This window comes from Corythoichthys intestinalis, chromosome 1 (genome assembly GCF_030265065.1).
Source record: "Corythoichthys intestinalis isolate RoL2023-P3 chromosome 1, ASM3026506v1, whole genome shotgun sequence".
Taxonomy (NCBI): domain Eukaryota; kingdom Metazoa; phylum Chordata; class Actinopteri; order Syngnathiformes; family Syngnathidae; genus Corythoichthys; species Corythoichthys intestinalis.
In genome coordinates, this window is record NC_080395.1 from 39,364,782 (window position 1) to 39,381,389 (window position 16,608).

At 38.8% G+C, this 16,608-nt stretch overlaps 1 protein-coding gene across 3 annotated transcripts in view; it reads right to left on the reverse strand.

The window, feature by feature from the left end:
* pax6b (paired box 6b) overlaps positions 1 to 5,133 on the reverse strand; it is a 48,415-nt gene extending 43,282 nt beyond the window's left edge. Inside the window, exon 1 of one of the 3 annotated variants that reach the window (XM_057846273.1) lies at positions 4,980 to 5,133. The gene's annotated coding sequence lies outside the window, so the exon portion shown is untranslated. The remainder of the gene's footprint in view (positions 1 to 4,979) is intronic. The other 2 variants (XM_057846308.1, XM_057846291.1) reach the window with 2 other exon arrangements.
* Between the last annotated feature and the right edge of the window lie 11,475 nt (positions 5,134 to 16,608).

Below are 16,608 nucleotides of genomic sequence, written 5' to 3' on the forward strand. Positions count from 1 at the left end.
TGTAATTAACTCGATTAAAATTTTTAATCGTTTGACAGCCCTAGTTTTAATGTAACCAAATTGTAGTAAATATAACTCATTTTGGGTATTGTATCATACCGCCTCTTATCTATGTCTATAGACATTATAACACAATGGCTTTAATGTTGAGTTATTCCAAGGAACCAAAGAAGTTAGGTCAAATGAATTACCTTTTACGTGTTTCAGGGAGTCTTTCCGTCCGTCTCGTATTGACTCAATAATTTTGTTGAAATTAAGTCATTTTGGGTCATTCTTTACCAATCTGTTCTAAGAGTGTATTGGGCAAGATAGAAATCTTCGTGCGAAAACTGAAAGAACAAAACAAACAGGACTATATAGTGATTACTGCAAGGCAAGGCAAACGCATGCATAAACTACAATAAAAACTAAGTAAATGGATAAAATGTTATTATATGTGGAAAGGAAAATGAGAAGACATTTTCGTGCATAAACGTTGAAAAAATATATTTGGTATAATGTTGTTGTTTTGGTTTTAATGGGGGATTTATAGCCAGATAGGTGATCTTATCAGTTTCGTGCGTACAAACAAGTACAAATGATGCTGCGCAGGCGGTCTTTAAAAGAATGTGACAACGTGAGCGCACATCTGTGTGATACGTCTAAATGGATGCAGCGCTGCTCTACGCACAGGGAAAAACTGGGCTGCGTAAAAACAACACACACTAAATCAGGCAATAACGACGACAAACCGTGTGGAAAATGGACGCACACAGTGCAGCAAGAAATCACTCCTTCCTCCCGGCCTCTCCCTCTTCTAACCCTCTCCTTCTCATTGGATGACAAAGCCTATGGTGAAGTAAATATCTTGAGGATAATTGAACTGATTGTTAGTTGCAAGTTTCTATGTCTTGAATATAAAAGGCGAGTGCGCATTCACGGTGTCTCCCGGTCCTATTTGGCCACATTCATATTCATAATGTGCCCGATCTTAAAGCACAAAGATGCCGTTCTGAAAGATGCGTCATGATGCATTATCGCTTTGCGCGTCAGCTTAGTGTGTCTGAATTAATAAAAAGCTGCATGCAGAGGTTCCGACACTAGAGTCGTTAAATGTGACATAAGTTTGACCTCTTTAAAAACTGTGATCTCAAGGGGAAATGGCTGTAAGATTTCCTCCCCGAAATTCATGTTTAGCAACATGATGTAGCGCCAATGTGCACCTCGAGCTTATTATGGTGGACTTCTCTTGAGAAGATACATTTCCGGGTCATTGGATCACTATTGATCTACACCCTGCTGTGTACACGCCCAGCCTATATAGTGTAAAGCGCATAGCAAGTGCACAGAGACTGTATATATACTTCTAAATCTAATCTCAAACGAACCTTAATTAGACAAGCAATTGCCATCGTAATTAACATCCTCCCTTTTACGCTGTGCTTTGATATGGCGCACACAGGCAGGCAGCATCAGCGGATAAAGTCTTTATTATGATTGCTGGAAACCCATCTGGTAATAGTCCTGCCCGGGACCTCCTCCCCCCTAATCAAGGTTTTAATTAAAGACGGTTGAGGGCCACGGAGAACATGAAGGCCAGTAATTAAGACTAACATTGGAGCCAACAGATGCACTGCTTCTCTCCTGCATGTGCTGGTGCACAACCGAGATTCCCGCATTGCACAACCGAGGCATTTATGCATATGTGAATATTCAATGAAGATGCGGTGCTTTATTATACGTGGACAAATGCAAAATATTCCAGACAAATCATGGTTAACTTTAGAAGGGGCTTTAATCGAAGTCAGGGCAGCACTACAAAACAAAGGCAAAAAAAGTCTTTAAAAAGTTATCATATCAATAATATAATAAAACCTTAATGTAAAATTCTAATTTTGTGAAAATGCGCAGAAAGGTATAATAAGAACATCATAAAATTACAGCAAAAATGCTCTAATAACGCTGTAACACATGGAAAATAATTAGAAGAAGTTGTAAAAAAAAAAAAAAAAAAGTTGTAATGAGAATAAAATTGTAATATACGAGAAAAGTTGTAATGTTAAAAGAATAAATTTGCAATGTATGAGGCATAATAGTCCTAAGAAAATGCCCTGGCAAAACAATGATGCTGCTACATATACTAAATTCATTATTTTAGAAGAATACATTCATAATGTCTGCATAAGTTTTATAATTTTGCAATAAGATCGTGACGTATGAGGAAAAAAGTAGTTTCAAGACTAAAGTCATAAAGTATGAGAAAAAGTTACAATATTACAAGAATAAAGTCGTAACATATGATAAAAACTCGTGTAGTTATAGAATAAGTAAATTCAAACGTATACGAGAAAGAGGTAAATGGAAGTAAATGGGGGGGGGGGGGGGGGGTAATTGCCCAGGTACACGTATTTTTCATGTATGGAAAAGTTATACTGTTAAAAAGTTAACTTTATATAGACGTTGACACTTTTTGCCATATAACAATCACTTAATTACTGTAAGTTCCAGAGTTCTTATCTTTAACAACTTTAACCACATAGAAATAAGAATTTACTCCTGCAAGAATATAGAACTGTGTAATCCTTCCACTTTTCTCGACAAGAATGGCATTTCTTATAATAAATTATAATTTTATCTACGCAAACCTCATAAAATCATAACTTTTTATCACTAAGGTTTCTCAAAATCTGTTCCTTTCTTGCTTGTATTAATTAAATTGCAGCGTTCAGTCACCCGCTAACTTTATATTTTGACTTTATTCTAGACTTCTGTCTGTGTAGTTTGATTCCAACTTTTACTTTTCAGTGTGACCCTAATCCTCTATTTTAAATTCCAGACATTGGTGAAGCCAAGTTCAAGTTCAATAGTTAACCCTTCATTTCCAATCTGAAGCACATTGTGAGAGGGTGGATCCATGCAGTGTATAGATGTTTGTTTTCATATTTCTATGACGTGTATTGATTTTGGGACAGCTGTTGGAGGGTTGTCGCATGAAAGGGCCCCAGTCACCCCGCATTAGTGTGATTCCTGCGCGCTGGTCCGACATGAGGCCCCCAGAAACACATTGTCAGGCTATTGTAGAAAATAAGTTGTATTTACTTTTTTCCCCCTTGAACGACCTTTTACTTGCAATATAATTACAGAAATTTTAAGAGTTATACAAATAAAAACAAACTTCATCTGACTTTTGCATACATCATGATAACTTAAGCAACTGCATGCTTTCGTGCTGATGTGTGCCAAGTTTTAAGACTTCATCACTGCAAATATGCAGTGTAACGCACGAAAAACAATGGCCCCTACCATTTGCATTGTAACACTTCACAAGATTTTTCTTCAGATGGTTGAGCATATGGGGGAACGTTTAAGCCAGAAACCCCCGCAAAGTTCCCTTCCTGCTCAGCCACCAAGGAGGTTGCACTTTGGCTTCTTAACCTCAACACATCATAAAAGATGCGCCAAACATATTCCCGAGTGGTCTCAGACCAACATAGTAAGCCTGTACAATTTGATGTTAAATGAAATAATGTCGGGGAAAACATTTTTTACTGGTTCAATTGATCATCTATACTCAAACAAATAAATATGAAATGCTGAGCAAGTGGAATCCTGCGGATGAGAATTAAATATTTGTGTTTTAATGCTGAACATAGATAATTGTGCAAAACGTATTTACGCCGAAATTTTGACGCCCGTGTGAAATTTTAAAGTTGTTATAAAATAACAAAACAGAATTGCTATGATCTATTTACATTTTCTAAATCATCTCAGACGTCAATGAGTGAGAAGCAATTGTCTGCTCCAAGCACATTGGAAGCTATTGGTGCAACTAATGGAGCTTTTCTGCCCCCTAGCGGCCAACTTCAGCTCTCCAAAGCTTTCGACACTAAAAGTTTACCAAGAGAAGAAAGAATACTTTGCATCGTGTGCATTTACTGAATGAAACAAAACCCACTCTCTGGACTTAGAGCACGACAATGACTGTACGATAAGAATAACTTTTAAGCAGTTTTCACAGTATTCAGTAGATGCCCGGTTGCACCTAAAACCCTGACCTTATAGAGGCCATAGAAATTAGAGTATGGAAGGAAAAATGAGACAAAATGTCATTTGAACAAATAGAATATACTTGTGTAGACATGTAGTAAAAGTACAAGATCTAGTAACTGGATCTAGTCCAAAATCCTCTTAAAACCCTTGCTTGTGTCAGGATTTTGTCCAATGGCGAGACATGAATCACGGCTTATCTTCCATTGAAAAATCAAGTCATTTTGGAATACGGTTATGCAAAATCACTTTTGAAAATACATGACTACTGTCTCTTGAAATGTCTTTGGGGATATGAAAAAAAAATCTCAGAAAGTTGTGTCAGTTAATTACAAAGATGTCTGGACTGGAATTAAAGACTTATCTACAGTATAATTATGATAATTGAGCTTCTTAAAAGATTGTGTGTTTTTTTTAAAATTATTATTACTTCTATCTATTTACTTAATAAGATGAGGCTGACTAACTCCACGCCTTAGTGTGAGCACTGTCCTTTGAATGGTTCTGCTGGTGGTTCCGCTGGTACACGAGAGGGAATCCGGCCATTAACTGTAATGTTAAAAGAATGAGTCTTAATTTTCCATCTGGTTGAATAGGGAGAAATGTCACACGGGTTGGACTGAAATTATTGTTTTAATTATTACCAGAGCAAACTGACGGGTGATGAATATGGTACGATTCAGCCTTGATCAGGTCCAGCCTCAGCTTTTTGAGCAATTACAATATAATAGGATGAAATGATCAATATGTGAAATACAATTAAATGTTACGCTTTAAAATAGCCCTTAAGTGTCCTGTTTATCACCCTTTGCAGTACTTTGAATTGTAATGTTGCCCTCGCTCAGCTCTTTGACTGACATTTACTTGTCAATTTCTGCCATTAAGTGCAGCGTTTTTATCTACACCTAAAGATAGCGACAGACCGGGACAATTTAACAGGCAATTTAACTGACCGTGTGTTAGTGAAGCTGTCTGAGTCCTGCTCTCTGCCAGTGCACCATGGCATGATGGATGTAGGCAGTCTGGGCTATGTGAAAACACACACAAGACACACTCATAATGTTATTGAGCACACGAGATACACAGTGATACACAGACACGCCGGTCTGCCATATTTTCTCAATACAAACGCATATGGGCCCATCAACAGCCAAACCCCTTTTCCATTAAGTCAACATCTTGTGCTGGCGGTTGGAACAGAGTGGGGCTGAAGTCAGGTCGTCCAAATCCGTCAGTAAGAGGAGGCAGAGGCGTTTGTCATCCTCCTCTCTGGGCACCATCCTCCTGGAAGAGGGAAGGAGTGACAGAGGGTGGTGCAGCTATGTAGCATCTGGCCCTGCTAGCTCCAGCTGCAGAGTGAAAGGGGGGACAGGAGCTGCGTGGCAACACATGGGAGATGCTCGTTCGCCAGCCAAAAACGCCTCTGCGTCCAGTCTGTGGGACGGAGGACGGGAAAATCAAATCAGACGCTACACAGAACTATTGTGAGGGACTTCTGAGCAGTTAAACATTGACATTTAGTTATCTCGAAGGGTGAGCACTGTCAATGACAATGCAAAAAGAAATGGGAGAATTAAATGCCAGCCTCTATAACATAAAGACATATTTTGCTTGCACTGTAAAAAGTTTTACCTGCTCCTATTTGACATCTTACGTTTAGTTAACCACTCCAATTGTAACACACAGGGACTCTTTCCGGTGATTGGAAAGCAACTGGGACGCTTACCTGCCTTACTTAACAGTGGTAGTCTATGTCTGGCAGGAAAATAAAACCATGTCTTTTCATCATGGGTTGAATTCAACACAGACAGATTAAGTACAAACTCCAAGGGTGAATGTCATCTAACAGTTGACTGGTTCAGATTTTGAATGAGGTATTCATACCTGTCAAGTTGTACGGTTTTGGCGTAATTTGTGCAAGTGAGCACTGATTTTTAAATGTGTATGCCGTACGTTCAAAATCTGTACGTTTTTCGTGCATTACGTTTTTTTTTTACTCCCTTCAGATTTTGTCACCGTTTCGGCAACGAGACAATATGCGTTACTATGCATTACTATGTTGGTTGAATGACTCGAGAAAAGTCAGAGACACGGAGAGAGAAGAGTTTTTGTTGTGACGCTGTAGTAAACGCGATGCTAGGCTAGGTGGCTCCAATATTTCCTGACTGTAGCCGACAGCCTACAATCTATGCCTAGATATCACATGCATATAGAACTAGATGAGAAATGTCAGACTCGGCGGCGTTAGTAAACAGCCGCCATTTTAAAGCATTAGACTTCTCAGAAAGGCTCTGTTGTAGTGAACCTTCCTAGAGAACCTAAGTAACTTTTTATCTAAAATACTCCTAAATCGGCAAAATCTTGACTTCAATCTATCTTTAAATGATGAAACAGTTTTAAAACTTTCACATGTCGAAAGTAGACAGAAGGGAACTAATGCAAACACGGGAGCAATTTTAACAACTTTAACGGTTGATTCACAACATTAAATGTCTTCCAAACATAGCAAAGCTTACAATGTTTTTTTTTTTTTTTTTTTTTTTTTTTTTAATGAAAAAAAAACATGAAAGGTATCTTATATTCAGGTAACTGAGTTACTAACTCAATTATTTTTTGGGAGAACTAATTTGCAACTGTAATTAATTACTTTTTTAGAGTAAGATTAACAACACTGGTCGTAAAGATGAAGTCTGCAGAATGAAAAGTGAAGTCTCTGCTCAAAGCGGAGATTTTATTCTGCCAATTTGTTGCCGATCACAATTTGCCCGCAACTATAGCTGATCACTTCTCAGAATTAGCTAAAGAAATGTTCCCTAACTCAAAGATTGCATCGGTAACTTAATTTTATCAATTGACATTTTCAGTTTGTAATTGGACACACTAACGAACTACCTTCAAGTCAAACTGCATTGCAAGCTGAAGTGCCATGAAGTGCAGCCATCAAAAGACATGATAGAAATTGCTACATTCATACATACACACATACACTAGATTTGCTACATACAATTATGACAAAAGTCACTGTTAAATTTTAGTAATCATGATGTAGCTGCAGATATTGATTGTTCTTTGATTGCACCAAGTTATATGTTACAATATTACCAATAAATTCATATTACTAAAAAATTGAGTTTTATTTTTGTTTCATATTGCACGCTATATACAACGTTGTAAGATTAGTCATCAATCTTTAAGGGCAAACGTCGCTATTTGTAAGACTGCCAACGGCCTCGGGTTGACAGGTATGTGTATTAGAACTCACTGCTACTGACGGTTAAGATGTCAAACATCCATGTTAAATGTAAAGACGGCACCTATATCATGTACATCCCAGTGAAAAGAATCATTTTTAATAAATTGAAAAAATGCAGAATTTCATTTTTCTGATGTGTAGTAGTGGAGAAAAATGTTGATAAAAGCCAATAGTTCCCGGAATCAATTGCGAGTATCCCCAATTGCCCGTATTTTCTCATGACGTCATTAACACCCTTTATCACGCACACCTGTACTTGAATCTCCCAGTGTGTATGCATGGGTATAAATGAAATCACAAAATGGCTGCATCTATTAAATGGTGTTATTTTTTGTGATGAAGCATTATTTTCTTTAGCATCTGAGATCTAAGAAATTTGGGACTTACTTACATACTTAAATACTGGACTGTCTCAGGAAATTAGAATACACAATATTCTAATTTTTTGAGACAGTCCTGTGTATATATACAGGACTGTCTCAGGAAATTAGAATACACAATATTCTAATTTCCTGACTGTCTCAGGAAATTAGAATATTGTGTATTCTAATTTCCTGACTGTCTCAGGAAATTAGAATATTGTGTATTCTAATTTCCTGAGACAGTCCTGTATATATACACAGGACTGTCTCAAAAAATTAGAATATTGTGTATTCTAATTTCCTGAGACAGTCCAGTACTTTGAGCCGCCATCTTTCACATGAATGTCATTTATACTAGATGTTTTTTCTCTTGAACTGGAAAATGTGGCAGTGAATGAGTTTTAAAGAGGGGTTAAAATTTTCAATATATAAAAATCTTTTTGTCATAATGACATAAAAATCACTATGACTACCGTGCAGTGCTTATACAGGTTGTCCCCAGGTTGCGACGTATCCGACTTACGTGATGTCGACTTTATGACACTGTAGTCTGTTTTTATAAACATTTTTTTGTAATGTTGACTTTTGTTTTGGGATGCATGTTTTTATCTTGGCGCAGGTAGCATAGAGCAGGTAGTACTGATGGCACACGAGGAATAGTGCATATACGCACGAAGAACTTACTTGCACACACGAAGAAGAGCGCATTTTTCACCACGAAGAAGTCGCGCGGCCGAATGAGAGCCAGACAGAGAGAGGTAAAGCCTGCACGGACATTTGTTGCTTGTGAAGCATCCAAAGACGCAACACCTGTATATAATACCTTTTGTTTATTGTGCCTTTTCAATTGTTGTTGAATACTTGGGGCAAGTTTATGTGATTGTTTTTGATGATGTGCGGATGCTAACTGATAGATGCTAATCATTTGTGTGGATTATTATTGTTTATCAGCAGCTAGATACAGTGGGGCAAATAGGTATTTAGTCAACCATTAATTTTGCAAGTTCTCCAACTTGAAAATATTAGATTAGAATTACTGTAATTGTAAACATGGATAAACCTCAACCATAAGTGACAGAATGTGGGAAAAAAACAGAAAATCTCATAATTTGATTTTTAAAGAATTTATTTGCAAATCATGGTGGAAAATAGGTATTTGGTCAATATCAAAAGTTCATCTCAGTACTTTGTTATGTATCCTTTGTTGGCAATAACGGAGGCCAAACGTTTTCTGTAACTCTTCACAAGCTTTTCACACACTGTTGCTGGTATTTTGGCCCATTCCTCCATGCAGATCTCCTCTAGAGCAGTGATGTTTTGGGGCTGTTGTTGGGCAACACGGACTTTCGACTCCCTCCAAAGATTTTCTATGAGGTTGAGATATGGAGACTGGCTAGGCCACTCGAGGACCTTGAAATGCTTCTTACAAAGCCACTTCTTTGTTGCCCTGGCTGTGTGTTTGTGATCATTGTCAAACTGAAAGACCCAGTCACGTTTCATCTTCAATGCCCTTGCTGATGGAAAGACATTTTCACTCAAAATCTCTCGATACATGGCCCCTTTCATTCTCGTCCTGGTCCCTTTGCAGAAACACAGCCCCAAAGCATGATGTTTCCACTCCCACGCTTCACAGTGGTTATGGTGTTCTTCGGATGCAATTCAGTATTCTTTCCCCTCCAAACACGAGAACCTGTGTTTCTACCAAAAGGTTCTATTTTTGTTTCATCTAACCATAACACAGTCTCGCAGTCCTCTTCTGGATCATCCAAATGCTCTCTAGCGAACCGCACACGGGCCTGGATGTGTACTTTCTTCAGCAGGGGGACACGTCTGGCAGTGCAGGATTTGAGTCCCTGGCGGCGCATTGTGTTACTGATACTAGCCTTTGTTACTGTGGTCCCAGCTCTCTGTAGGTCATTCATTAGGTCCCCCCATGTGGTTCTGGGATTTTTGCTCACCGTTCTTGTCATCATTTTGACGCCATGGGGTAAGATCTTGCATGGAGCCCCAGATCGGGGGAGATTATCAGTGGTCTTGTATGTCTTCCATTTTGTAATAATTGCTCCCACAGTTGATTTCTTTACACCAAGCGTTTTACCTATTGCAGATGCAGTGTTCCCAGCCTGGTGCAGGTCTACAATTTTGTCTCTGGTGTCCTTCGACAGCTCTTTGGTCTTGGCCATAGTGGAGTTTGGAGTGTGACTGACTGAGATTGTGGACAGGTGTCTTTTATACCGATATTGAGTTAAAACAGGTGCCATTAATACAGGTAACGAGTGGAGCCTCGTTACACCTCGTTAGACCTCGTTAGAAGAAGTTAGACCTCTTTGACTGCTGGAAATCTTGCTTGTTTGTAGGTGACCAAATACTTATTTTCCACTGTAATTTGGAAATAAATTCTTTAAAAATCAAACAATGTGATTTTCTAGGGGTTTTTTTTCACATTCTGTCTCTCATGGTTGAGGTTTACCCATGTTGACAAATACAGGCCTCTCTAATTTTTTCAAGTAGGAGAACTTGCACAATTGGTGGCTGACTAAATACTTATTTGCCCCACTGCATAAAGGCAAATTTGAATTGCTGTTATTGAAGATGAAACAGATTTAATTTCATTTGTATTTTAGTTACATTCCGCAAGTTTTGATGTCATGAGCAGCTGAATAAAGTCAGCAAACCACACGGACGTCCGACATCGTCATTTCGGAGTTTAGCTCATTGTCTAGCTAGGACTTAGCTCCAACATCTTGGCGAGGGCAGTACAATGACATATAATACATGTTTTTGGATAGTTATTTTGAGATTCAGCGGCTATTTAGGGGTTTTTAAAGGTTTAATTCCGATTTACGTGGAAATTCGGGTTACGTTAGGAACTCGTTCGTAACCCGGGGACTACCTGTAGTTTAGGTTGTTAGAGATCTCGCAACGGAAGAAAATGAACCACAGACAAAATCTAACTCAATGGCTGCCATTGACGACGCTAGGTGTCCAATCCATTTTGACTGGGAGGTTTGGCAGTGAATAATTGATCACTGCCAAGTATCCCAGTCAAAGGTGTACAATCCCTTTTGACTGGGAGGGTTGTAGTATTACAAGGAAATACAAAACCAAGCGACACACACAGTTGATCCTTCAGCTGCTCAATGAGCTGTCGTTCCACAAGATATAGAGCAAAAATGTCTCTTGAAATTTGCTGACATTTTGGGCTGCATCATTCATGACTTTAGAAGCGCATTGTTTCAAACAACAACTCAATATGTTTTGTATGAAAAAGCATAAGAGGTCATTTGAAGTACAAATGGCTCTAAACCAAGAGTGACACGCTCGATACCACGATGGTGTAAAAAAACAATGATTGAAGTCCATTTAACAATATGTTGGAGTATAAGGAAACATCACCCAAACAATGACCCATAAATCGCAGGTCACAATGACAACACCCAAATCCCTCGAAGATAGAATCTAGCATCAGTACACAAATGATAATAAGCCAGCAGCGGACATTTAGCACCAGACTCTGAAGCCTCAGAGGGCAGCTTGTCACTGGATCTAGGTCTGATTCAGAGCCTGGGGTAGGACGTTTAGTATTAGCACTTAATGTCCTAGCACATCCGAAGGCTTGCTCTTAGGCGACGTACTCCCGCTGATTGAAAGAAGAGATCAGATTGGATGTTTTGAGGGGAGAGATGAGAAGTTCACAGAGGGCCAACACATGCGCTGTTCCTACTGTCAAGTGTGACCTTTATGAAGGCAAGATCTTGGGGGCTGAGGAGCCCCTTGCTCACTCATTTGTCCTCTGGGATTAATTAACCTCATTCTCCCAATAGGCCTCTGGGATTTGCATTTCAGATTGGATGAAGTCCTGCGGGGGGCTTCTATTCTCTACCACTCTGATTGCAACCAGGTGTAAGCTTTTACAACACACTGAGCAGTGTGTTTTGCAGCTTTCTGACCATCACTACTCATACAGGATGACAAAAATACCAGTGATGTTCATGTGGGATTTTTTTTTTTAATGAAGTGAAGAAGTCTAGACACGTGACACGGTTATGGTTAGTCGGACAAGCAAATGAAATTAACAACACAGATCGCAAGCATCTGTTTGATGTCAGTACTGACGTGCCAAGGGGGAATGCCATGCACCTTTGTTAGTATTGGCTGTTTAATGCACGCACATCTTTACAATGTGTTGAATGTCATATTCCCAAATGATACAGCAGAAATTTACCATTCCTACCTAAAACCGGAACATTAAGGTCAATCACAGCGACGGAACGCCAGAGGCTGCCAGCTCACACGACAGGCACGGGTCCCCGCAGTCTCATCACGGCCGTCCCCAGACAGTCCACCACAACAGCTCCAGCTAATCTTCTTTTCATGGTCTTCATTACGACCTGTCAGGACATAAATTGACAGTAAATGGCCACGTTTATTAACATGGCACTAAAACAGCATCCTTAACTGTTGTGGCCCCTCGTGCAAATGTTAGCGTAATACACTGACCAGGGGAATCAATTAAGAGGCGGCATAAAATGATGCACACACAAACACACACCGCTTGACAAACGGGGGCCTCACAATGCCAATTCCACCTTAATACATCTCCTCAAACATTATGTCTGCTGTTGATGACCTCCTTTGAAGACCTATTCAGACAGACACTTGCTCGCCACATATTTGCAGCGTGAGTAACGACGGCGAGGGCCACGCTTCAAGGAGCACTGCGTCGACACACAGCCTTGAGTCTGAAGCGAGACGCGGACTTTGCCATATAACACAGTAATTACTAGATCAAATCTTCTCAAATTGAGCCAACGCTGTTCTGTGATCCCTCCTATACTAATCAGCACACTGAGGTATGGCCTCGCGACTATAAATTGCTGACTTAATTAAAACCGGGACCCCTCTGTCATCTAATTACAGGGAGAAAAGGTTATTGCTTCAATGCAATTTTCCAAATATGATTCCCTCACAGTTATTAAAAGCCTGGGTGTCATTTATTGTTTTAGATTTTTCAATATGGAAATGGCCCCCGTGACAGACGTAATGACTCGGGGAAAACGCTTCATCTCGATAGCGGCCTGGCACGGCCATTTGTCTGAGATAAGTGGAGCGAACAGGAACCGGGGGAAATGTCACGGGAAGCATCCCATGATTGCCTCCACTTTACAGTTGTCATTAAACAGAGCAAAGGTTTCTTTTCTCCTCTGTGGCAGCACTGAGAAGTTTATTAATCTATCCAGAATAGCAGGGGTGGTGAGTTATTAGAACTATGAAAACTCCCAATGGCGGGGAGGAGGCAAATGGTGGAGGGGTAATTGTGTGATGAGAGACATATATTCGCTGTTATTGTTCAGTCAAATAAACATTCTTTGGCTGACACCCAAACCTGGAGGAAGCGAAATGCATCCAAAGAACACACTGCCAATTAGTTTTAAAGGAAGGCTGGAAAGCATACACAAATAAGCACAGAGCCTAAACAAAATACAGCACACAGACAAATAAAATGTAGTTGTTGTAAATACGATGTTCACAAATAAAGATACAGAAAGTACAAAGGAAACTCTGAATTTAAAGTTTTAACTTGAATTCATGAAAACGTAGAGGTTCATTAACTTGCAATACCTAAGCACAAATTTCACAAGATTTGTATACTGCAAAGCAGTGGCTCTCAAAGTGAGGTACAAGTACAACAAGTGGTACAGGCGCTCCCTCTAGTGGTACGCAAAATGTTGACTGAATAAATGTTCAAACGTTTTTAACTACAGTGCGTTAATCAAGTGTAATTCCTTTGTAATCAACATAAAGTACTAAAGATTAAAAAGAATGTTCTTTTCAAATATTTACGAAAAATCTCTAGATGTAATATCATTTAACGCGGTCCAAAACTACTATATTTCCAAATATTTTGGCCTACTACACTAATATATGGCGGAAAACACAGACAAGACTGAAAAGGCAGTTTCTGCTCTTGCACCCCTCTTTAAAATAAACTGCTGCATTTTAAGCCAAAAGAACTGTTGTGTTTGATAGCACAATATGTCTATATGCTGCCATAGCAGATTCATGGCGTATTAAGCCCTTAAACTATTTTTAATTTGTCCGTTTAACCCTGGAAACCCCCATTTACAGACGTCGCGCAACCGCTTTTGTTTCAACTCAGTCATAAAAAGAAGTAATTATTATTATTATCCAAAATGTCTGTCATTTTTAGCTAAGAATGATTGATTGATGAAAAATTATTCACTCGCATATTTTAAACTTTTAAACAAATTACGTCACAATGAAAAAAATGGTGTCTGTAAATAAGTCACGGATATCTACCTCATAACTACTATAACTATTTTTTTTTTTTGTTACTGTCGCATTTTCCCCAATATGTTAGATGATAATTGATCCAAACAAAGAAAAGTTGGGGAAAAAAAACATTTAAAAGGGTAAATATATGAAAAACAACATCTCGACCACTCCTTGATGTATGCGATTTCTGCATCGCGACCCTTGTTACATTACCATGTTTCACCCATAAAATCCCCCCAAAAAATCCGGCTGTTGCCATTCACATCTGTGTCTTGACACTCGGTGATACATGCTACATGGAGTTTTTGGATAAAAACAAGGTAAGTAGGCAATAATATCTCGTTAAAATCATGGCGTCTTTAATTCTGCTCTCTCATGCGCTCACCTCCAGTTGGGGTTTTGCGGTTTGAATGTATTATTATTTTTTTTTTAATGCTCTCCTGTTCAAAATTTCTCTTCCCCCAGAAAATTGAAATTTTAAACTTTCCAATGATATGTCACACGCTTATATCGGACAATTTTGAAATTTGGCCAAACTGAGGGTCTCAGAGCGGAACTTCAAGTCACCTGAGTCTTTCCCCAACATATTTTTTTTATAATTGCCTGCCGTTGAGGACAATAGACGTCCGATTCACTTGAACTGGGAGAACCGTTAGTGAATGCCCATGTTTCATGTCATTGATGACGATAGACGTCCAATCCATTTTGGCAAATAATCGCTGTCAGCTCTCCCAGCTGCAATAGATTGGATGTCTAGCGTCATTCTATGGCAGCCGATGAGAATGTTAGCCATGCTGTAAATACTCAGTGACCTAATAATTCTTTGAGCTGGCATATACAGCTAGTTGTAACATTTTGTGTATTATGTACAAATGCTGTTGGACTTCAGTAACATCCACACCCATGAAGCTCTTAAGTTATTCAGGCAGTTTCAATAATTGCATAGTCAGACAAAATATCCACTGTTTAAACAAACTCCAGAGTTTGTGAAGCGCAAACAATGATTAGTAAATTAGATTAATAGGGTCTCCAATGCGTGGTTGGGAGCTTGGGCCAGGAGAAACCAAAACAGAAGTGTACGTCCTGGACACTAATGCTGTGTGTCTCCCACCATAGGGTTTTCTTAATTACATTAACCAAATGCCTTCTGCAGAGTGTGTGTGTAATCTCATGGTTAACTGAACATCCCTGTAGCTGCACACCCCCTTCCTGTGCTTTCCTACAGTGAAATATTCATGTTGAAAGCCACTCTTCTACTTCCTCTCTGCAACATTTTAGAGTAGTTTCGGGCAATGTTACTGTTGTTTGACATCTATGCTAACTCACCAACATGCTTTAAAGTCCATAAAAGGTAACTCCGCAGCTCAAGTTTAACAGCTTGGCTTTCTGCAGTTTGGGGTGAAACTGAATCATCATGTTGACTATCAATGAAATCATTTTTATGAAAAAGTCTAGCATTGAATGAAATGTATTTAACTTTTTTCTTTTTTTATATTGGTAAAGGTTGTTTTCATTATTAACTTCGATGTCGTCTGTGTTGTTCTAATTTAAACAGACAAAATAGATTACAAGTGAGAAACAATCTAAGGTAAATTAGGTTTGAAAATTCCCAACTACCTTAGAGATGTGTTCATAGTCACTGTATTACAAAATAAAAACTTAAATAATATTTAAATGTGATCTTAAGTCTCATTCCAATTTTTCCCCTTGACTGTCAAAAAAATATTTCATATTGAATGTGACCTGATTGAAGTTTGTCATCTATACCATTTCTGATTTGATCATTTTTGTAAGTCAAACGGCTCTTCCACAAAGTAGATTTCAAAATAGTGTTGGTGTGACGTTAAAACGTGCCTCATTACCTGCCCAGACTATACTTCCTAAACACCAACTCACCAACTCGCCAGGTCCTAATGTTTTCATCTGCCTAACGTTAGTAGGCCAATCAGAGCAGAGTTTAAATTTAAACATTGATCATTCAAATTGCATCCAGTCAGTTATATATTCATAACAATCCAGCTGTTTGCAGAGGCAATTTAAAAAATAACTAATATTGCGTGAAAAAGGACATTGTATTGTAGGCATAGGCAGAGTTTTACTTTTGGGGCAGGTGGGGCACAACATGTTGATGACCCCGAAACGCAGTGTCAGCAATAAAATTAACTTACAAGAATATTTATAATAATACGTTGAAAATGAGCGTTTTTTTGTTTCCCATCATTCTTGAGGGGAATTCTAAATCAGGCTGCTTAAGACAGCTATACTTTTTGCCAAGATCGTCATCCATTGAATATGGTATGCCCGCCGGTGTCAGGCCAAAAATCATATCCCCTGGAGCCCCTTGCGCTGCGCTGCACTGGTTTACTTGAGTTCCATGTTTTGATGATGTAGTTATCTACGAGGTTTTACATTGCCCATTCATCAAAAATAAATAAATAAATTTTTAATTCTGTCGTATAACGTAACATATGTACTTAACGCAAAAAAAAGCAATGTGTTACTGTTTTACTCGTAGGATGACCTATAACTGTTATTACTGTAATTCAAGTCCTGTATGGAGTTTCTCCAGTTCAATAAATGTCGATGTCCAAAATATATAAATGTGGTTCTTTTCTGGCTTCAATTAATTGTTTAAATCGAAATAACTCATGACAAACGTGTGTGTGTGTG